Source organism: Echiichthys vipera (assembly GCF_963691815.1).
Source record: "Echiichthys vipera genome assembly, chromosome: 22".
NCBI lineage: Eukaryota > Metazoa > Chordata > Actinopteri > Perciformes > Trachinidae > Echiichthys > Echiichthys vipera.
This window is the reverse complement of record NC_139847.1, coordinates 5663804-5687620: the sequence shown is the minus strand read 5'-3', so window position 1 is coordinate 5687620 and position 23817 is coordinate 5663804. Positions and strand designations below refer to the sequence as shown.

The following is a 23817-nucleotide window of genomic DNA, read 5'->3' as shown; positions in this document are numbered from 1 at the left end:
AGAGAGCAAGCAATACAATAAATAAGGAGAGGGAGCGCTGTAATCCAGAATAAAGCAGTGAATCGGGGAAATAATACGTTATTTTTGCCGTTTCATCACGACTAGAAATCGGGAAATCGGTAGCGAGTATCTCACTGTCTCTGTCCTCATTTATATTTTTATGATGCTACAAAATTATAACCAGCTACGAAAGAAAGTCGGAGGTTAGAACTGAAGTCGGGGAGGCAGTCTGGAAACCTCAGGGTTGCTGGTTCGAGTCCTTGTGTGGACCGGGAATGGAGTGTGGATTGGTGGCTGCCAGTTCATCTCCTGGGCACTGCGGAGGTGCTGTCGAGCAAGGCACCGAACCCCCAACTGTTTTGAGTACCGATCCATTTTGCATCCCCCTCACTCTGACATCTCTCCATTAATTGCATGTATATAGGTCCTGTTTGTGCATGTGTATTTCAGGCCTGTGTGTGTGTGCGTGTGTGTGTGTGTGTGTGTGTGTGCGTGTGTGTGTGCGTGTGCGTGTGCGTGTGCGTGTGCGTGTGCGTGTGTAACCTGAATAACAATAATAACAGAGTGAAAAAATTGAATTTCCCCTTGCGGGATGAATACAGGACTTCTTCTTCTTCTTCTTCAGAGAGGCGTTGCTATGGAGATGATACACCATCGCCTCGTCTCACTGGTGTGAACGGGCAGGTTTCAGAACATTGCACACCTGCACGTTGCAAGTAGTTGCAAGTTTCAACTCTCTTTCGAAATCTGAAATAGTAAAACTACAGCCCTGTTTCCTACTTGTATCTATTTGAATTGTACAGTCAGGCAACTTCTCTTCCAGGAGGACAGACAGTAGAAACGGATGGCTGATTTAACTTAATTTGAGGCCTCAACACCCAGCAGCTCAGCTCCTGTTGGCTCACTGTCACTTTTTTTTATTTAAAACAATGAAGTTGGAGGGTGGAGGGTAGGGGGTGGTGTTTTGGATCGTGTTGTGATGGAGAGAAAGAAACAGGAGGAGGGATTTGCAGACCGGATAGCTCGGTGACATCAGCTTTGAAAAATGCATGTGTGCTAGAGTGTGTTTCTGAGAGTGTGTGTGCCAGTGTCTGAGGAAAAAGCAGAATCAGGAGGGAGTGGGACAGGAGGAGCTCCCACTTTGTTCTTTTTTCGGAGGACCACACGTCAGACAAGGAGGACAGGGAACAAGAAAAAGTCAGTCTGTGATGGTGACGGTGTCATGAGTAACACGTAGCATCCATCCACCCATTCCTCAAGATCTCATAGCTTGGACAACTCACCGGGAGTGTGACTCACTGATGTCTATAAATGGTGATGAAAAGTCTATCAGACCTCAAAAAATGTTCAATTGTGGTCCCAAAAAAACAATGACCTTTAAAATCTAGGGCTGGATGAATCTGTTTTTGTGGCCCTGGGGCCCCTTTCGACCTTAACTCTGTACAGTGTGTAAGTAAGTCCCCACCAGTACTCCTTTGTCGGATTAATAGCCTACTTTTACTGAGGTAATAATGTCCACGTGTTCTTATGAACAGGTCCGTACCAAATACCACGAAAAGTCAAACTGTGTACACCGGAAGTGCAGTAAGGCACAAAAAACGCGACCAATTTTAGCTAACAAAAGATCAGGTAAGGGTTAGGCACAAGCCCTACCACAGGGACTATTTCTATTACTATTACTATTATCCGGAAATTTTACTGATGTAGGAAATGGTTGAGGTGACGCTGCTTTCCCCAGTGGTCACTTGCGGTACTGCAATGAAAATTCCCCCTGCAGCGCATTTCCCCCATAGACCACCCAAAAAAGATGACTGGAAAACTGTTGACAGGCCATTAACTGCACTGAATTTTTAATCCATGAAGCAAACTAAACCCAGAAGACTAGAAACTTTGTTTTCATACCGTTTTTATGACATTTATATTTGTTCTTTAGGATCCCTTCTGGCCGTGAGAGTAATTACAAAAACACATAATGCTTACAAATATGTAAATGACGGTAAATCTGGCTACGCCATAGGCCAAGTAATCTAACTCCATTCATACAAAACAATCCACCATCCTGATCAGCAAGCTTATATATTGCTCGTAGATCAGTCTGATAACGTGCCACAGAGAACATTTGGAGCCGTTTGCCAAGCGAACGTCCAATCAGCGTTGGTTCTGAGACGAGTTTGAGTGTGACGCAACGCTAGACACGATCTAGACACATTTTTAGACAGTATTAGCCCTAATTCTGTTAACCGCTTGCTAACGGTTATTTATCTTGGATCCTTCTGTTGGAATATGGACCAGCACCTGAAGTTGCGCCTTTTATCCGTAAATTTGCGTTACACAAACGCTGAATATTGATGAGACAATATTGGTTGATTTGCCCGATAGATAGATGGTTTATCCAATCAGCAACCAGTATTTTCACCCCTTCCCAAAAGAAACAAGAGTTCTCAGATGGATTTGCTCATTCATTCAGCTGAGTGGTTTATTGAGAGAGTGAGTCGTTGTGTGCAATAATAGACGATCTTTGGACGACTCAGACAGCGAGAGAGAGAGAGAGAGAGAGAGAGAGAGAGAGAGAGAGAGAGAGAGAGAGAGAGAGAGAGAGAGAGAGAGAGAGAGAGAGAGAGAGGAGAGAGAGAGAGAGGAGAGAGAGAGAGAGAGAGAGAGAGAGAGAGAGAGAGAGAGAGAGAGGAGAGAGAGAGGGAGGGAGAGGGAGAGGGAGAGAGAGAGGGAGGGGGGGGAGAGAGAGAGAGAGAGAGAGAGAGAGGAGAGAGAGAGAGAGAGAGAGAGAGAGGAGAGAGAGAGAGAGAGAGAGAGAGAGAGAGAGAGAGAGAGGAGAGAGAGAGAGAGAGAGAGAGAGAGAGAGAGGAAAAGGCGTTTCCACGTTCTCAGCAGCCGGTGACTGAGCAGCGCACAGAGACGCAGACGGACCGAGAGCCCGGAACCGCGATCACCCTCAAACATTTTTTGAATCATCTCCAGAAACAAACCCAAAAACACCTGACTGACAGCTCATCCTCACACCCGTGCCCCCCTTCACGGCCGCGTTTCTGCCCCACCGCCAACGCTGATGAAACGGACTCCGATCCATCACTGAGCGACTTAAACGCGCAAAAGTGAGCCGAGACTGACGGAGTGGACTTTCTTTTTCTAGCACGTCCTCCCTCCCTGTCTCTCTCTCTCACTCTCTATCTCTATCTGCTCTCTGTGAGATCCGGAGGAGATTATCTTCCAGCAGACCCATCTCTCTCTCCCCCCTGTCTGTAGCTGACTCATATTCGCTGCGCTCGGGGTGAGTACATCTCCTTTTTACGCATTTCTCACATGCAACAATCTTTTCCTTTTTGGGGGGGATTATTTCTTTAACACTCCTGGGTGATTCATTGGACTCTGCTTGGAGTCAGTCAGCCTCCTCCATCCAGGCATACGGATCATCTCTCTCCCCACATACCGCTACATGACGGCTCCGTCTGTCTGCTCAACAGCCTGCCTGTAAAAATGTGCGTTTCTCGGCTTGTTTTGGCATCAAAAAGGGCAAGAAATGGGGCGTTCAGGGCCCTTGTGGATATATACACATACATAGAATTTTTAGGAGGCGCTGGAAGAACACTTTCTTCCCGTTATCTCCCCCAAAAATAGCTGAAATGTCCAGTAAATTATAAATATATGGATATATTTGAAAACGGAAATGTTCCGTCGACCCGTTTTTTGCACGCGTAAAAAGTGCCGTGTGAAATGTGCCATGCCTTGTTGACTCGACGTGACTCAGTCAGTCATGAACTTGCCTGTTAAGTGGCAAGTTGGGGAATTTCCCACTCTCAAGAGGGCATTTAACACGCCATTGATTAAACTAATTGGATTGGGTTTAGTGTCGCTGGAGACGTTCAAGTACCCGATGTCCTTTTCATTACGCCCCAGTCACATTTTGATTTGTATGAATTCTTCTGTTTCATTATAATATGTTTCATTATTATATAATATGAGCATACGTGTCCCTTAAGTTGTCTGTGGTAGTTTCACGGGGTCATGTCTGGATTTGCCCGCACAAAACTCAGAGGAAAGAGGCTATATAAAGTGCCGGCGACCACCTGTGACCGTCCCTGGTGTGTGTGTGTGTGTGCGCGCGTGTGTGTGTGTGAGAATGTGTGTGAGCGGATGGGGATGGGGAAGGGGTGGGTCCTTTTTATGAATGGATGTGTCTGGCCTGCCAACTCTATGTCTGTGCATGTGTGCTGGGAGGAGTGGGGCTGACTCGTACTCCTCTCCCTCACCAGTGGCTGGTTCGTATCACCTGATATCCCCGTATTGTCGCGGGTTCGATCCCCTGATGGTGTCACAAAAGTAGCAGCAACCTTTAAGCAGCAACCCATTAACCAAATATTTAAACAGTGGAACATGTGTGAAAAGGATTATAAGAAAAGATGTATTTAATACTACCCCTTCTCCATTCTCAAACTTTATCACTTACTGTGTGTGTGTGTGTGTGTGTGTGTGTGTGTGTGTGTGTGTGTGTGTGTGTGTGTGTGTGTGTGTGTGTGTGTGTGTGTGTGTGTGTGTGTGTGTGCCGTGCGTGTGCGTGTGCGTGTGATGAAGAAGCTTGTTTGGTTGCAGGTTAGAATTAGGGCGAGGAGGTTTAGCATGGAGTCGTGATGGTTAGGGGCTAGGGTCCTCACAAGTGTTTAAGTTTGTGTGTGTGTGTGTGTGTGTGTGTGTGTGCGTGTGCGTGCCTTGACTCAGCTTTTTGGGGGCCTGTCTCCTCTCTGATACATATCGACCGGTCTTCTCGGATGGAGGAGGAAAAAAAACTGGGCAGCGAAGCAGAAATGCGCTTCCTCTCTCGGGTTCACTTCCTCTCTCTGTGTTGTCGGTGTCGGTTGTCCTCCCCCCCCCACCTCCCACCCTTGCCGCCGCCACCGCCGCCAGGGGAATGTTTGTGGTCGGCTATTTACAAGCAGTGAGTCAAACACAGTTTTCGGAAGATCAGCGTTAAACTGGTGTAACTTGAAGCAGTGAAAACAAACACAAGAAAATCACTTTTTTGGGCGGGTGGTTCTCGCCCCCCTTGTCGGAAAACTGTTTTATTATCACACAATCCAGAAAATAGACTCCACCGCAATCATAAGAAACAACTTGTTGCTAGTGTTTTCAATCATTCATTCATTCATCTTCAACCACTTGTCCCTGTCGGGGTTGTGGGGGGGCTGGAGCTGATCCCAGCTGACATCGGGCATGAGGCGGGGTACACCCTGGACAGGACGCCAGTCTATCACAGGGCACATAGAGACGAACAGAGACAGACAACCATTCACACCTACGGGCAATTTTAGAGTCATCACTGAACCAAACACGAGCATGTCTTTGGACTGTGGGAGGAAACCGGAGAACCCGGAGAAAACTCACGCAGACACAGGGAGAAGATGCTCCACACAGAAGGGCCCCAGCCCGGATTTGAACCAGGAACCCTCTCTGTGAGACGACAGTGCTAACCACCACCGCTCCGTGTCGCCCACTAGTGTTTTCAGCTGTGTTATTTATTTATTCTTTTTAACTGCAATGAAAAATGTCTTTTCACCACCAACTGACACCTGGTGTTGAGCACGGTCACTTCTGCTGCAACCACAGGAAATGAGGAAATGAGGAATGGAAACTTTGGTCAGACGAGACTGGACTGACCCACTGGACATCTGATCCGTTTCCTCTCTCCTCCCTTTTTGGTTTCATTTGGTATGAAACTTCCCAGATGACTTCATCGTGCGAAGTAGAGCAAAACTATGAGGTGATATTATTTTTCTTTCCTCCTATAATGAAGCAGCACTAAAACATGATGCATCCTGTTTTGTTTTTTTTAACAGTTAAACACGACTGCTTAAACCGCTGCACCATGGCTATCTGTACGTACGTTTACAGCAATCCCTGCGAAAGTCACTTAAAGCAGATGTCAAGCTTTCGGGGCGCGTCAGACAATATTTCACGGTTATGCATCCCGTGGTTGTTGAGGTATGTCAGTATTGACGTCACAGTTTAAAGGTCAGCGATTGTCTTAAAATAACCCCTTTCGCACACATTGTGATAACTCTGTTTCTTCATGACGCACAAACAACATTTGCGATTCATGGGGTTAATGTGATGCAGCACCTTGACCTACAATGAGGTTTGAATGTTTTAAAACTGCCAGTGTTCCTTGGCTCAACCATTATTACGGGATCTTTTGAGATGTTTTGTGTAGAGAAATGTAAAAAAAACTAAAGCCTAGAAAAGAGTTTTAGCTTACTATGTATGTGACACTGTGTGAGTCCACTCAGAAGGAACCAGGTTTGATTTCTGCACCAAAATGTAGCTCTTTAAAGGTCCTGTGTCATACTTATTTTTAGCTTCGTACTTGTATTTTGGGTTTCTACTAGAACATGTTTACATGCTTTAATGTTTAAAAAACACATTATTTTGCTCATCCTGTCTGTCTGAATATTCCTGTATTCACCCTCTGTCTCAAACGCTCCGTTTTAGCGCCTGTCTCTTTAAGACCCCCTCCTGAAAAACCCCAAAATGGGACCTTTAGGGGGGATTGAGAGGGTCCATTTTTGCCTGAGCCAGAGACACTTTAAGTAGCAGACTTTGTTACTACTCAGTGTTTTTATTCTACACGTATTTATGTTAGAGGACCGCATTGTTGTCAGTGTAGAAAAGTCTCTGAAAAGGCTTTTACATCATCATGAGACCCAGGCTAACCTCCATTTGCATCAGCACTGACAGGCCGAACCACTGGTATCGGCCTGATCTGAGAATAACGCACGTTGATGCAGCACCCTGGATAATTAGGATCCCATCATGCTGAAAACAAAGACAGAAAGGGGACTTGGATATCATGAAAACAACCTGTGTTTTCCAGCCTCGCTGTCACTCTGAAAGGATCCACTTCCTGTGGCAGCGGATCCTCTAGCGTGCCTCCTGGTACACAGAGGGGACAGATATGTCACTGTCAGACTACCCCGGCCTTTTGTTTCCCATTTCCCCCAACACCACCACCACCACCACCAACCCCTGCCGCGCGTTTGTTTACTTTCACCATGTGTGCGCCGGGCTCTCAGGAAGCTATGAGTTACAGAGGGTCAGTGTCATTACGCCGCGTTACATCACCGCATTGCAATCCGCGCCGCGGCCCTGCTCGCTTACACCGTCCTCCACTGCCGCCCACCTTTCCTCAGGTCTGCTCTAGGTGCCCATTTACAGATTAAACCGTCAGAGCAGATGCCACGCTCTGACTCAACAGGAAAATGTGGCATGTTCTAGACATAAAATACGTTAAAGAACTCCTTAATGGATGGAAGTATTTTAATGACGTACGGAGAGGAAGGATGGTGCTGAAAAGCCCTGGGCGTTAAAACTGACTGTTATTTATAATCTACATTATTCATCCATTTTTTTCGTCATCGTTTTATGTGATTAAAATGGTCCATGGGAGATTATACACTTTAATGTATTAGTATGTAAGGGAAAAGTATTAACATGTTCGTGAATATGTATCACATGAGCAATAGGTCTAAACATTACAATATGAAATCGATTAATAATGGAAGTGAGTACATGATTATTAATTATAGGGTGTGGAGAATTAACGTAAGTGTATTTTCGGACGTGTTAAATTGGTCAAATATCTTGTTGGTTCCTATCTTTGTTTGGTTTATTCATTCACAGAAAAAATATCTCTCTATTCTCTTTTATGTATTTTCTTTTCTCACATGTTCGAAATGAAAGAACACGCAGCAAAATTTGCATTGCAACCCCGCAGCCCGGGACAGATGCAGAGCCTGAGCGTTGGGGAATAATCCTCTGCTCTCTGTTCTGTTAATGACTCTGTTCCTGTTTTAATTTTGCATGTTAAGTGATCCGCATGAATAAAGGTCAGATACATAACTGGCTAACTGTCTCAAAGGCTTTTGGTTCTCATTGCCACCTTAAACATCACTGATATGAATCGTTAGTGGAGAAGCCCACAAGTTGAACCTCGTTTTTCGGTCAAATCGCGGCACTTTTGGTTCGTCACTGTACACAGAGACGTGCATTATTACAGTGCAATTATTCTAAACGCGTCCTGCGATAGACTGGCGTCCTGTCCATGGTGGAACCCCGCCTCACGCCCGATGTCAGCTGGGATCGGCTCCAGCCCCCAACGACCCTGACAGGGACAAGCGGTTGAAGATGAATGAATTAGTCTAAACTGGAAACTCAGCCAAACCCTGATGTCTCAGTCATCGTGGGGGGAGGGGGGGGCACAGGAAGTGATACTGCGAACAGGACAGAGTAGGACCGGGCCTTTTTTAAAAAAGGGCCTGTAACAAACATTGCGTATTGGGATGTTCTGCTCCCCCAGAGCACTGGATGCTCTGCAAACAGGAAGTAATGCCTTTAAAGGGGAAGTCGGCGTTTCCAGTTACAAGAAGTTTTTATCCCCGTCACAGATTTCTTATATTCTGCACACAGAATGGGTTTGATGATCCAAATCCACCCACTCTCCTACAGCTCATTTGCAGGTTAGTGCATTTGGATGGATCCTCATGTTGATGATTACTTAGAAATTGGCACCGAAGACCATGAATTTGGTATTTGTAAAGAAAAGAAAGGAGCAGTAAGTCACAATTTATCAGGATTTAACCTGAAGGAGAGATCCACCTGGTTACAGTGTTTGTATATCTGAAACATGTGCGATGGTTTATCCTAAATTCCCCAAATGACACAAAGGTTAAGCCTTTCTCTCTCAGGCTGCAGCCACATGGGCACCTAAAAAAACACAGATTTAATCCCTCTAGCAACTGCTGGGTTGCGTGGTCGGCCGGTTGCTGTGCTACAAGTGACGCCTACACCAGCAAAAACAAAGCTACTTTCTCTTAATGCTCGCTTCCTTTTTTATGCTGGTTATCTGCACTGAGTTGTAATTGTTTCCATGCAAATAGATGCTGCTGCAGAGTTTTAAAATGTCTTATTTTTCTGGGAGTGGAGCTTTATCACGTCAGCTGGGTTGTGAAAAGAATAAGAAAAAGAAATGCGGAAATGCAAAGAAGGATCAAATGTAAAGAGAAAAATGTAGTTGTTTAAGTATATATTTCAAAAATATTTTGCATATAATTTCTGTATTTTTTATGATTTTTTATTTAATGTAATTTATTTAATTTATTCCTTTAATTGTATTGCTATCAACACGTCTTATTTTATTTATTGCTCTTTATGTAAACACATTTTTAATGTACTTATTTATTCTTTATTTAATTTTCTTTATTTCTCCAATTTTGTATTAAATCATTTATTTAATATATTTCTCTTTATATTAACACATTTGTATGTATTTATAATATATAGTATACTTTTTTATTTGTCTTTAGTAAAAACAAAAATGTGGAAATAGTTATTTATTTTTATGTTTCTCTTTATATAACCACATTTTCTTTTTTTTTAATTTGTTTTGTTTTGCTAGGGCACTCCTATGTCTCCGTACTGAGGATGTAAAACGGTACGACTTTAGCGTGTTTATGTGCAAAACTCTGTGTGTTTGTGTGTGTGTGTGTGTGTGTGTGTGTGTGTGTGTGTGTGGCCGGATGGAGGGAGGAGCAGACGGATGTAGCCTGCGTTAACACACAGCTGTGGAAGTGTTTCATAAACCCAATCTGTGGGACTGGCAGTGTTGCTCGGTGGCCACAATAATGGCTCAAATGATCCTCGTACACCCAAGCCTACGCAGACGGGCAGAGCCACACGCACACGGCAAAGGTGCAGATGGCGCACACATGCACAAACACGTGGATGTGCACACGCGCTGTTATTTCTCTCTGATTTACACGCACACAAACACACACACACACACACACACACACACACACACATACACACTTTGATTCGGGCCATTCCACATCATCCGTGTGCATAATCTACTCTGCCGCTCGCTCTACTCCAAAATGAAACGCTTCAGTGGGTCTGATTGGATTTGATAAGAGTTGATTCGATTGATGCAGGAGGGAGGTGAATACAGTTCTGCTGTGTGTGTTTGTGTGTGTGTGTGTGTGTGTTTGTGTTTCAAGTTTTACCGGATATTCTGTCAAGGGTCACCTCAAAGTGTTGATTCTGTTTTTGTCTGCCTGTCTCTCTCGCTCACGTCACTTTAATCATCAAATTGAGTGTGAAAACGTCCCTGCGTGGCCCACTGTGTGCAGACTATGTGTGCAGGCTACCTCAGTGCAAACGTGATCGCACCAAACTCTTGTTGGGGGGAATAGGAAACGTCACAAAACTGAATGTGCTGTAGTCAGCCGCTCGACAAAGACCCTGGAATCCCCCTCAGTGCCGTCGAGTTGATGCATTTAACATGTTCTTCTCATCCACTGTACATCTGCACAGATCCTCACACTCTTGCGCGCACAAACACACACACACAAAAGCACAATTACTTTACCATCCAGGTCAGGTTCCTGCAGCAGCTTCCATGCAGACATTGGACATTCTCCTTACCTACAAAGCTCTTATTGGTCAGGCTCCGTCGTATCTTAAAGAGCTCATAGTACCGTATTACTCGACTAGATCGCTGCGCTCTGAGAATGCAGGGTTACTCGTCGTTCCTAGAGTCTCCAAAAGTAGAAATGGGAGGCAGAGCCTTCAGGTACCAAGCTCCTCTCCTGTGGAACCGACTCCTAAGTGTTATTCTGGAGGCCGACACCGTCCCCACATTTAAGAGTACACTTAAAACTTTCCTCTTTGATAAAGCTTACAGCTATGTTGTTATTTTTAAGCTGGTTTTGTTCTGCTAAATGACGCCGCTATAGGCCTAGTCTGCAGGGGGATAACCCTGTTCCTGATACTCTGAGCTTCTCTCCTCTCTGTCTGTATCATTCATGTCTCATCAATGCATGTAACTAATTCAACTCCATGTTTGCCATCATAATTATTATCTAAAACTCCTGAACTACAATAACACTGTTGTGTGTGCACATGTGTTTGTTTGCAACACACACGGCTAACTTTTTGGCCAGTTTTTTTATTTTATCATGCGACAGACGAGGGCTCAGCCTGTGGCGCTGGAGAGAAGCTGGCAGTGCCCATTGGGGGGTCTGTTGTGTTTGCACTCCTTCATCTGGTGCGTGTGTGTGTGTGTGTGTGTGTGTGTGTGTGTGTGTGTGTGCTTGTGTGCGTGTGTGTGTGTGTGTGTGATAAAGATGCTTGTGGCATGGGTGGAAAGTACAGATCTATAACAGTTGCTCTGATGAGCCACGAGTGCCTTGATGAAACACTTTGTGTTGCTGAGGTGATTCAGAGCGGTCGTTTCTTTGTAGCACCCTGAATTAACAACAAATGTTGTCCTTATGTGCTCCATAAGAGGCCGTTTGATGGGAGATTGTGGGTTGCTGTGCTCGTGAAATACATGTTGTGGATAAGAGCCTTTTTCTGGCATTTCCAGATGTTTGTTTTCCCTCAACACACAAGTGTCTCAGCATTCATGTCATCTGTCTCCCAGAACATGTGTTTGAATGCTTTAATGCTATTGCCTCCCTCCACTCTTCTATAGTGCATGTGTGTGTATGTTCATGTACCGTATGTGCGGTTTAAAAAAGCCTCGGGAATCAGGTTAACCTCCCCGCCACAGAGATGAAAAATTCACATTAGCACGCACGCACACACACACACACACACACACACACACACACACACACACACACACACACACACACACACACACACACACACACACACACACACACACACACATGTACCTTCTCTCCGCTCCACACACACACACATGTACCTTCTCTCCGCTCAAACAGATAAAATGCGATTCAGGTGTCAAACTTGCTCTGTGTAAGTTGTTTATGTAACCCTCTGGGGACCAGTGTACCCACCTAGAGCTCGAGGTACTGCAGCTTGCACTAATGCATTGTACGGTTACACAAAGGCCTGACTAGAAGCTTTAATGTAATACCTTTCCTCAGAGTTTTTGGAGAGACTAAACCCGCGGTGGGCAGGGAGCAGCCTACAAGCCACATCTGCCCTTTGTTGTTGTTCGATTTAAGTCTAGTCCCCATATCTTTTTCTTTCTTTGCAGCACTTAGTGTTCAGGGTTTTGGAACATCTTCTCGTTCATGAGTTAGAAAAAGACATTTGCCTCAATCTGTGTGCTGAAACTGCTTTAGCCTGCCTGCCTCCTCTTTTCATATGACGTCTCTGCTTTGTGAGAGATGCTGGGTTTAAAAGGTGAAAAGAATAAAGAAATCGACAATCTTGCTAGTCCTTTTTGTGAAAAACTCTTTGTATTTGTATCAACCGTCAAACCCCTGTAGCCTTTATGTATCTAGTCGCACGTGTAATTTACTACGAACATCTTTCTAAAAATGTTATCATGTTGGTAAATGTGGATCCTCCGTCTATCCCATTCAGTTGAGGCGTAATTTACATTTAGCATGTCTTGGTATTGATGCAGGGTCAAATTAGCTACAGTTGTTTTTACAGTTTGCCTTTTGTACGGATCGAATGTGTAAATGACCTTTTTAGAGGTGCATGTAGGCGGGTTTTGTTATCTTTTTAAGCTACAGTGAGAAGATGGATGCTTGCTATTTGGATTTGTGCAAAAAAATGACCATATTAGATAGCGACTGTGTGTGATGTTTTCAATTATTTACCTAAAACTTAAAAGCAACTGCACAATTAAGGAATGCAAATGCTGCATTTGTATTTGTCTGGTGCCATTTTTGGAAGGAAAGTGAAAAATTGTCAATGTGCAGGTGTTTCCTCTAATAGATCTATGTGGACAGGAAGAGGCAAGACGACAGTAAAATATTGTGTGTGCATGAAGCTACATTTAGTAATTTATTGGTCGTTTTATCTCTAAGTTATAGTTATTTTCAAATGAAAGTTAATGAGGCACATCCATCTCACCCAGTAGGTAAAAACTGAAGCCACTATCTGTGAAATTTGTTTGATTGTAGCAATAGCGTAGTGTTTAAAAAGCTTTGTCTTATGTGATTCTACCACTAGGGGGTTTAATTCTACACATAGTGGCGTTGATTTACTAATAAAGTTAACTTCTAATCACACATCACCAGACTAGTAAAGACCTCAAGGGACGTAGACTACGCGAGGGACAGATGCGATGGGCGTAGTCTATGTAATGTAACCCAGAGGTTTCTGAAGAGCCGTTGTCAAACTTAGATATGGCCGTCACCATCTTGGCACTGACTGACGTCGTCGCCCAACTCCCAGCTAATCCAAAAATGAGCAAAGAGGTGGAGCATGGATGTAGCTGAGTTAGGCCAAATGAAGCCTTCGGTAAACACTTGTAACCCAAAGCGCCCAATCCCTTAATTATGCAGAACTTTAAGCCTTAATATAATTTAAACAGGTGAGTTATATAAGATTAGTTTGTTTCGTGCTGTAAACATGTTTATCTGCTGTATATTTTTATATTTTAACATGGGGGTCTATGGGGATTGGCTCGCTTTTGGAGCCAGCCTCAAGTGGCCAATCAAGGAACTGCAGTTTTAGGCACTTCCTGTTGGCGTCATTTTTTGGGGGGGAAATAACACATTAGCTGGTTAGCTGACCAATTATTGACCTGCTATTATCGAATTGACATTATATGAAACTGATTCAAAGTGTCAGGAAACAGCTATGAACAATAAATTGGGCCCAATTTATGGTTTAATAACTTCCGAGCTGTTTCTGCCTGGAAACTAATTTACCAACAATGTGAACGCCTCCTACAGTCAACACCATGCAGCTCAATACTGGAGTACACCAAGTGACTCACTCTACTGTATGTGCACTCCATTATTACAAAAAAACAACCTCTTATTCATCACAGCGCTGCCCCGTTTCATACTGTCTGTCAGTGGTGTTTTAGATGGTGTTTGGACAGACGGGGAACTATTATGCAGGAAACTAATGAAAGCAAGACCAGAATGAGGAAATGAGAGGGAAGCATTAAATAACCCTGCCCCATTGCTCTTGCTTTAAAGACCTTACACAGCTTTTAGTATCAAATAGGAGGACAACAAGGATGTGTCAAAGAGCAAATGGATCTTTAATGGTTGCGTTACATGAACCCTAATTGAATCCAAGCAATGATAATGTTGCATTTCAGCCATACTGATAATTACTGTAGGAAGACAGAGCAGTGAACTGTTTTTTTCTTTTGATTTGGTAACCGGGGAGCCAATCATTCATGATTATATACTGCTATTGCAATTCATTCTTCTCAGTTCATGTGTTACAGTCAAAAAGCAGTAATATAGGTTGGGGTTGTTCTTCACTGTAATTGTGGGCACTTTGTGTGGCTGCGTAACAGCTCTTTACGTGTCATTACCATGCACCATGTATCTGAAAGTTAAGGTGTTTTCTCAAGGATCTACATTGGATCAGCATCAGCAACTTTTTAATGGATCCCCATGAGACTTTTTTCTACATTCATGTTTTGCAGATGATGTATCCCACTGACTTTAGTGACCTTTCCTCTGTCGACACTGTGACGTTCACATTTGTGGTTTTGAACAGCCTGTTTAACATGGGGGTCAATGAGAAATTGCTGTATTATGAAACCTGCTCCTAGTGGACACTCGGAGAACTGCAATTTTTGGTACTTCAGTATTGGATCAACCAGGAAGTCGCTGTGGTGGGGGCTTGATCAAGACACATCCACAATCCTTTTATAATCACATTGTAGCCCTCTGAATAGTGCCTAGAGCTTTCCACCACTAGTGAACATTGAAAACATTATACCTGACAAAGATTAGCGACCTAGCATCGTCATAGTAAGCATGTATCTTTTATTTTTATCTAATAGGGACAATGCAATAAAACATTCATTGCGTCTGATTCAGCTACAAGCTTAATTTCCATCAGTTTTTTTCTGGGTGGAGGCCACTAGTGATGCACCAGGAAATAATAATAGTAATAATAAAAGATAACTGTCAGTCTACAAGGTATGCTAGCATGAGCAATAATGCCTTAATTCAGCCTCACAGAGCTGTTACCATAGCAGCAGACTCTTGTTCAACAGAACGAGGTGCAACTATTGCCACTGAATTCTCGTCAGTCAACAGGTGCCCACACAAATATATAAAGTCCATAGTTCGGCTATTGCTGATGGGAACGCTGATTTAACTGTGAGTTATTACCTCAATAATGTGGAGGAGGAAATAACACGGCTGCACAGGGAGTCCTGCAGTGTATCCATCAACTCTCGTGTTATTATTGAAGAGGCGATGATGAAGGCAGGCAGGTAAAGTACGCCAGTTAGATGTCTTAACATCCCCCTGATGCTAGGTGATGGACTGAGTTTCATTTTCTCTCAATTGCACCCATCTTCCTCCCCGGTGCCGGCGTGCTTAATCCACTAATGGAACAGCGGAGAGGCCTGAGCGATGGAAAGAGAGACACGGGGAGCAATAGAGGTGGAGTTGAGGAGGCAGACGAGCAGGCAGAGTAACCTGAAAATTTGGAGCCTGGAGTCTGAAACGGAGTGAACAACTTGTTTAATCTCTAATGGACTGTTTGGGGATTACAGCCCATTTGTGTGCGTGTGTGCATGTGTGTGTGCGTGCGTGCATGTGTGTGTGTGTGTGTGTGTGTGCGTGTGTGTGTGTGTGTGTGGTCAATGGCTTCAATATGGACAGCCATTCCCCACAGTCACTGACCATTTGACTCCACGTCCCCGTTAGTGAAAGAGAAGGGGGAGCTGCCATTAAAGATTGCCTCTCTCTCTCTCTATCTGTGTGTGTGTGTGTGTGTGTGTGTCTTGTCTCTTCTCCCCCTTCGGCTCGCACGATCGTCGTAACTGATGATGACTCAGACTGCACCCCACCCCTCCACCCCCCCCCCCCCCCCCCCCCCCCCATCCTGCTCTCCTTCCTCCCTTTTATCTCTCTACCTCTTTCTCCCCCTTTCCTTTCTGTCACCTCCTCTTCCTTTATCCATTATGCCGCCCTTTTTTTTCTCCTCCTGAGCTTTATCGCAGCAACAGCTCCTGTGTTTCTAGGCAGTTGTTCCTGTCGATTTAAGGATCAGGGTACACGTGGACTCTCCACAGACGTCCTTCTATTTTTTCTAAAATGTCGACAGCTCCAGACGAAGAGCAATTTTGAATTCCTCAAGTAAAACACTTTTTACAGGCGAATGCAAGACTTCATTGGCAAAATCAACCCTTTTCCCTATAATGTTTAAAGAAGAACATCCAGCAATTATTTTGTAACCAACATAACACTTTTACAAACAGGATCCTCCAAATTTGAAAGCAGGGAGTCCATTTAGGCCTGGCGGGCCTCCGGGCCAGTAATGTACAAGGGAAAACCCTGATTGCAGCCTAGGAATTACTTTAACGTCACTGTAGCTGCACTTTCTACCTCCAGTATACTGTATGTAGTAAAGTTGTGACATCACAACAGTACAGGAAGTCCGGACGGCTCGTTTAAAGACAGTTTCTGAATATGGGCTGTGTGCATTTCTGTGTGGATTGAGCGTTTTGATACTTTCACAGTATTGATAAAGAACCTCAACCTGCTTTATAATAGAAAAAAAACATATATATTTTGCTTTTTACAATGGGGGACCTTTAAGATATTTCATAATTCTGTCCTTTTATGTGTGTCATGATGTTGCAAGAGAAGAAAAGTCCGTCATTAAGAGTCCATCGTCCATCCAGTCGTTGAGCGTTTGTGGCTTGCACACGTGAAACAGCTGTATGTAGAATCTGAATAACAACACAATAGGCAAGTAACTAATTACTGATTATAAAAACTGAAAATTGAACACTAACTGTGTCATGCAGATATCGTGAAGACCCCCATTTCTTCCCCGCTGTGAGTGTTTAAAGCAGCTCTGATGCAAAGAGGAGGTATTTTGGCTCCGTCATCTAAAACGGGTCAGAACAGGGCGGAATTACTGTTCAACGACAGATCCTCTTGCGGTTCCTCTGCCTTTCCTTGTCGTACAGAGCCTGAAAATACGACAAAAGGCACTTTCACCTCCTCCCACTCCTCCACCGCTTCCACCGCCACCGCCACCGCCACATCCACCTTCTTCTTCTCAGCTCAGGAGCTGCACGATAACAGCCAACACTCCTTATGAGGTGTACTTTATGTAAGGGTTGTGTGATGTCTGCGTGATCAGTGAGACCAGTTTTGTTGTGTTTTATGGCGAGCGTGAAATCATATTATACGTGTATTCAAGTGTGTTTCCGAGCATGAGAAAAAAAAAACATGTACAGTAGATATGAGTGTCTGTTTTCCTGTAGATGCAAGCATTCATGTGGGTTGATACAGGCGTGGGCGCTCTGGCCTCTGTGTGTGTGTGTGTGTGTGTGTGTGTGTGTGTGTGCGTGTGTGCGTGTGTGTGTGTGTGTCTGCAGCTGTGGCTCTTGTCCACTGTGCAAGGCGAGGTTATGGCATCCTGTTCCTTTTCCTCGCTGCCTCTCTATCTGGAGCCGGGCCAGCCTCAGTGAACTGTGTATTACAGTGGGATACTGCCCCATTATCACTGTGGAGAATGTCGACATCCGGACCAAAGCCGCGTGTGTGTGTGTGTGTCTGTGTGTCTGTGTGTGTGTGTGTGTGTGTGTGTGTGTGTGTGTGTGTGCGTGTGTGTGTGTGTGTGTGTGTGTTTCTATATTTGTGAGGACCGTAAGTCTTAACATGGGTACAAATCTGATAATAAGTGAGAACATATGTTTGGTTTTCCTCATTGACAAAAAAGAGGTTGTGGTCAGTGCTATTAGTGTGAAATTATCAGTCAACTGACTAATTAATCAGCATCAAATTTGATTAGAATTTATTTTAAATGTTTGTTTAATGTATTTTTTTCATTATAAAGCAGGTTGAGGTGCTGTATAAATACTGTGAAAGTATCAAAACAGTCAATCCAGAGCAACACACACAGCCTGTATTCAGAAACTGTCTTTAAATGACTTCCTGTACGGTTGTGATGTCACAATAATACTATATACAGATAGAAAGCGATGCTACAGTGATTTTACATTCATTCCCCGACTGCAATTACGGTGCAGAGACACACAGAACGCAGATGGTGAAAATCCGAAAACACTGACCAACCAAAGCGGACTGGTCTTTTTCAGGAGGGGGTCTTAAAGAGACAGGCGTTAAAACGCAGCGTTTCAGACAGAGGACGAATACAGGTATATTCAGACAGACACGATGAGCATGTAAACATGTTCTAGTAGGAACCTAAATTACAAATGTCAACCTGAAAATTAGCAGAATATGGGACCTTTAAGCCTGGGGTAGGCAGTTTATTTTTCCCGATGTTGGGTGATGCTTCAGGCTGTAAAAGATCTAGCCCATGTTGAGAAACTATGACCAATCACAGGTCATTTCAGAGAAAGTTCCTATTGGCTCAGGGAAGGGAGAGGGAGAGCTGCAAGAAGACGCTTTTTACTTACTACTTGAGTGATAGTTGCAGCCCCTAATGTGACTTATTGTTGCGATGAACAAAGGTATTGACCACATCTGCTCACACTGGTTCATAGAGTACTTAAACAATAGATTTCGGTGCTATGGTCAACTTCACAAGTATAATAATTATGTGTTTGGGTCCATACCTTCCTCCCCTAAGTGCAGCTTTCCCCCTCCATCTCCTCCCTGAAACAGCAGCTGTTGTAGAGTAAGTCGCAGGCTAACACTCACGCATATGCTCCAGACTCCAACAGTAGGGAAGAAAAAACAACAGTTGTTGAAGGCACAATCATTTCACAGCTTGGAAAAGGTGAGAATGTAGGTTTGTGCAGGTGTCATACACAAAAGCAGAGATTATGAAGTGAAGGATGATTATCTAGAGGAGAAACTGTCTCTGATAAGGTGCTATTTCGGTGTGCGACAGGATATGCTAACACGTTAGCAAGAGTTTTCTTTCCCGTCGTGTCCAAATGCTCCAGCAGCATTTTTCCATCTTGCCATTTCTCCATCTGGGATCAGGCAGGAGCCAAACAGGAACTCTTTTTTTAATTTATTATTATTTTGGTTTTGTTCATTCAGCATCCTGAAGTTATTTATGCAAAGGTGCTGTGTACAAAGTGAGTGAGCAACAAACCCTGCACCATCAAAGTCAGATCGGTCCTTTTATCAGCATTGCTTTGCATGTCTGGCTGTGTTATTGGATTTGACCCACTGTGTGTGTCACTTGGACCCTGTGCTTCTTTCATTGCCTTTGTTGGCATATTGCTGAGAGAGAGAGAGTGGGAGCATTCTGTTTGTGTTGTGGAGGTGTTGTTTTCAGGGTAGAAAAGCTACATCGTGGCCCAGGCTGTACTAATCATGTCCAGTCGATGTTTAAAAGGCCTCCACCAGGGAAATAATAAAATAAGGGCACACTCACACTGTCCATTCGTACCGTACCCGAGCACACTTCACGGCTAAAGTCTAGTTCGTTTGTCCAGCCGAGTACAACTGTTCCGTGTGGTACACTTCCCGGCCGCAGCCCGGTTGAGAGAGGCGGGCTTTTGTAAAGCATGGATACACATGTACGGGCACGAGGGCGAGTATAGACGGCAGTCCTGAGACTATTTATATGCGTCTGTTCCCGTGACAGACATTTAAAAAGATGCCACCCAACGGTTCGCAGTGGTTTAATGCGGAAGTGGAGTCGGATTTGTCGGATGAAAATATTCAAAAGAAGTCAGACAAAACTAAATCTCTGAGGGTTGATGACGTATAAGCAAGAAGTAATCCAGCCACGGCCCAGATAATTTCAAGTAATGTGAGTACAAACAGGCCTGGGCCGCAGGGGAAGACGGGGCGAGGGGGTGAAGGGGATTACCCTAAAGCACGGGGCACGGTACCAATGGACAGCGTGAGTCCAGTTCAGCTCTGATTCTTTTTTTTTTCATCATGCAGAATTGAGTCTTTATCGTTTAAAAAAAAGAATCTAGGCAGATATAAACAAATCTTTCAGCGTCTCAAAGATTCAAGATTTGTCAGCTTTAGGGATTTTGGTTCTTTGGGTAAGTTTCTTCCAGGTAAATGTTAAATTGACTTTTGTTGTGCACTTATATAGCACAATCATCAGAAAACTTAATCTAACCGTTCATTGGGGAGCAGTTTCTCTCCCGAGGATACTTCGCCATGCAGACTGGAGGAGCTCAGGATCAAACCGCCGATCTTGAGATTAGTAGGTGGCTTACACTGAACCACCCTGCCCAAATACTACAAATCAAATCATTCAGATTAAAAAGCAAGTTTTAAAATTACAGAGAAACATGCTTTCATGCCAGGAATAAAAAAAAGATGCTACCACCAGCGGCCGTTTAGCTTAGCGTACCATAACGACTGGAAACAAGGGAAACAGCATCTGTCTGTCACCACCTCCAAAGCTAACCAATGAACACGTTATTGTTTGTTTATTGAAGTTTCCTTTTGGAACAGTTTCTTGGCAGGCATAAATCTCTTCATCTGACTCTGGGAAAGAAAATGAATACGCACATATATCCAACATCAAGCTATTCCTCTGGTCAAGGTCAAGATTTGCAGCAAAATCTGTCGTTTCCAGTCAAGGAGGAAAAGGTCCCATTGATTGATGGCAGGGAAACGGTTTTATTCACATTTAGACCCAAATAATAGTCAGACCCTTTCACTTTGAGTTTGCCTCTACTTGATTTACATCATTTCGATTTCCAGATGTATGTGATGTGTGCAAAAGACAGACTAAAAAAGAGACGACTAGATCGAGAAGTAAGGAGACCAGGTTCTCATGAAGTAGATTGTGAGATGTCAGAAGAGTCTCAGAGAGAGGAACAGGAGAAAAATAGGATGTGTGAGATTATGTGAGCAGTGTGACAGAGCGAAAAGAGAAATGTGATAATAGGAGTGAACCACAGGGAAGGGTGGAGGTAATGGAGATGTTCGGGGAAGAATGGAGGAAGTAAAGGTTGTACTGTGAAGAAAGTGTCGTAGGCTGTGAGGATGTGAGAGAAAGAAATGAAGACGTGTGTTTTCGCTTTTTCTTTTTTCGTCTGCAGCACTCACATCTGCTGACGTTACCCCGAGTGTTACATGTCTTTGTCTCCTCGAAACAGAAAAACACTTCCAGAGGGATGGTTTGACATTTTAGAAAGTCTGATTATTCATTTTGTTTCAGAGAGTTTGATGAGAGAATTGGATAGGACTTCCGTGTCTGTATGTTAAATATGAAGCTACAAAAAGTGGCCGGTTAGCTTAGCACGAAGGCTGTAAACAGGATGATGCAGCTGGTTGTGTCTAGATGGTTACCCTGGATTGGCAAAAACTTACAAAAACTCTTGCAAGATTAATTTCCCGGTGACCTAACCTTAACCATTCAAGGTCAATGCCTAACCTCCACCATCTAAATTTAACCATTTGAGGTCAATGTCTAACCTCATCCATCTAACTTTAACCATTCAAGGTCAATGTCTAACCCCAACCATCTAACTTTAACCATTCAAGGTCAATGTCTAACCTCAACCATCTAATTTTAACCATTCAAGGTCAATGTCTAACCTCAACCATCTAACTTCAACCATTCAAGGTCAATGTCTAACCTCAACCATCTAACTTCAACCATTCAAGGTCAATGTCTGACCTCAACCATCTAACTTTAACCATTCAAGGCCAATGTCTAACCTCAACAATCTACCTTAACCATTTTGCATGAGTTTCGTAAATCTTTGGTTACCCTCTAGACACAATGCAAGCTAGCCTGGTTCTGTCCAAAGATAACATTTGCGTATCGGCCCCTGTAAAGGTCTATCGCCAGACCAAGATCAATCTACGATTGCACATTGGTCTGGGAAGGCTGCTTCTGCACAAGAGGTGGGCACATGGTTCAAATGGCTGCACACAATTGGACAGTCCTTCAACCAATCAGACCAACGATCCGGATGACGGGCTTCATCCGTTTGGCCACCAGCGGGGCTAACTGGTAGATTAAACTTTTACCAAAACCAGTCGGCAGTAAAGCAAATACATCCTTTCTTTGTAGGAATGGCTCCAGGGAACAGGTCACTGCGCTTCGGTGGCTGCCATATTTAATGTGAACTGTGAAAAAAGCCAGCTTGGTGATTGGATTCAGAAAAAGGGATGGACAACGGGAAGACCTGCTCTTTTCCAGACCCCTGTGTGGAGTGAGATCAAATCGCTGGCAGAAGGGGTTTGGGATACCCAGTCTAGTAAAGGTTACCAATTATCACATTAGATTTTGATTGCACGTCCATTTTTAACTTGTATTAGTTTCCATATCCATCGTACTCTTTTAGAGCAACAGCAGTCGAGCTCTCTTCATATGCTCCTCGTTCACTCGTATTTACAACTTCAGAAGCTGTAATTAGCATCGTTTCAGCCAGAATCCAATAAGACGGAGCTGCTCTGCTGCTTTTAAGTTTCAGCATGAGTTTGGAGAAGAGTCTATTCAGCTATCAAAGAATATTTAAGTGAGTGTACTTAAAAAAAAGAAAATCCGTTATAGGATCCTCTTGCATGTATCACATATCGTTTATACGTGATGCTTGATACTCTGAGATTAGGTGTTTAGAGTTTCCTTCACCTTGCAGCTCAGCTGAGGTTACATTTAAGAATGGAGGCTTTTATCTTTATAGTCAGCTTTTTGGATGAAAACGAACGCTTCTGCTCTGCTTCCTGTCCACAGAGTATTGGTTCCTTTCACCTCTTTCCTCTCCACATGATGACTTTGTTCTGAACTTCAACCCTTAGAGGAAATGAGATGTCATTAGAGTGTCTTCTCTGCCATCTGGCTCTCATCTTCTCATCAGCTGTAAACACGTCTTACGCACGAGTCGAGCTCACTGTATGGTTTCAACGGGCTGCTTGAGTTTAACATCTCGACACCGCCTCATCTCTCTATTTCTTACTTTCTTCCCCTCAGGCCTTTCTCTGCTTGTCTTTCTAATTCTGTGCTCGTGCCCCTGTATACCTACAGCTCAACAGCTGATCATAAGAAAACCAGCCAAGCTCCTGTCTGATTTTCCTGATTATTGGACAACCGGTCAAAACATTTGACAGCTTTTCACTGCAGGCTGACTGTTTCTGAATGTTTCCGTCTCTTAATTAGTTTTCACGCTCGACTACCTGGCCACCTGTCGACCTGGCTGACGTTTTCCTTTCTCATGCAGAGCTGCACATTTATGGGAAATATATATCGTCCTGATAATTTACCAGAATTGAATACTGGGATGATGATTTGTCTGGATATGAGGAATTAATGGTGTGTTATAAACAGTAAAGTTGTCTTGAGACCTTTGTACCAGGCTGTAAACATGGCATTTTAACATGGTGGTCTATAGGGATTGGCTCCCTTTTTGGAGCCAGCCTCAAGTGGCCGTTCGAGGAACTGCAGTTTTTTGTCTCTTCTGCATTGGTTTCATCTTTCGGCCCTGGAGGTTGACGCTTGGTTTAAGCCCTTTTGGCTTAAAGTCATTTGTGCCACATAACTACAAATGGCTGCTGTCCAGTGAGAACCCTGTATCTCCAATTTGGTGTTGTTTAAAAGTTCAGATCAACTGAAACTTTAAGCGTTTCTTTATGGGTTGAGGAGATTAAACTAAATAAACCATTTAAAAACCAACTGGGTTATATCAAAAAATCAAAAAAGCCTTATTAAGAATTTGTTTAAGCTCATAAAAAAACCTTTGTTTCGGACATGCATGTTTTTCATAGGACAAAAAATAAATTAAAAAAACTCCCTTTTTATTTTTTAGATAGATTTCCTACCAAGCAGGATCCTGTTTATTTCCATTGATATCACTATACTACTTAACATTATCCTTGTTTGCGTTTTTTTTAAAGCAAGGTACCGGATTTACTTTTAGTAACTGCT

At 43.6% G+C, this 23817-nt stretch overlaps 1 protein-coding gene across 1 annotated transcript in view; it reads left to right on the top strand.

The window, feature by feature from the left end:
* Window positions 1–2937: 2937 nt before the first annotated feature.
* The window catches only part of pea15 (proliferation and apoptosis adaptor protein 15), a 55256-nt gene continuing 34376 nt past the window's right edge, over window positions 2938–23817 (top strand). Inside the window, exon 1 of the mRNA XM_083937037.1 lies at window positions 2938–3286. The gene's annotated coding sequence lies outside the window, so the exon portion shown is untranslated. The remainder of the gene's footprint in view (window positions 3287–23817) is intronic.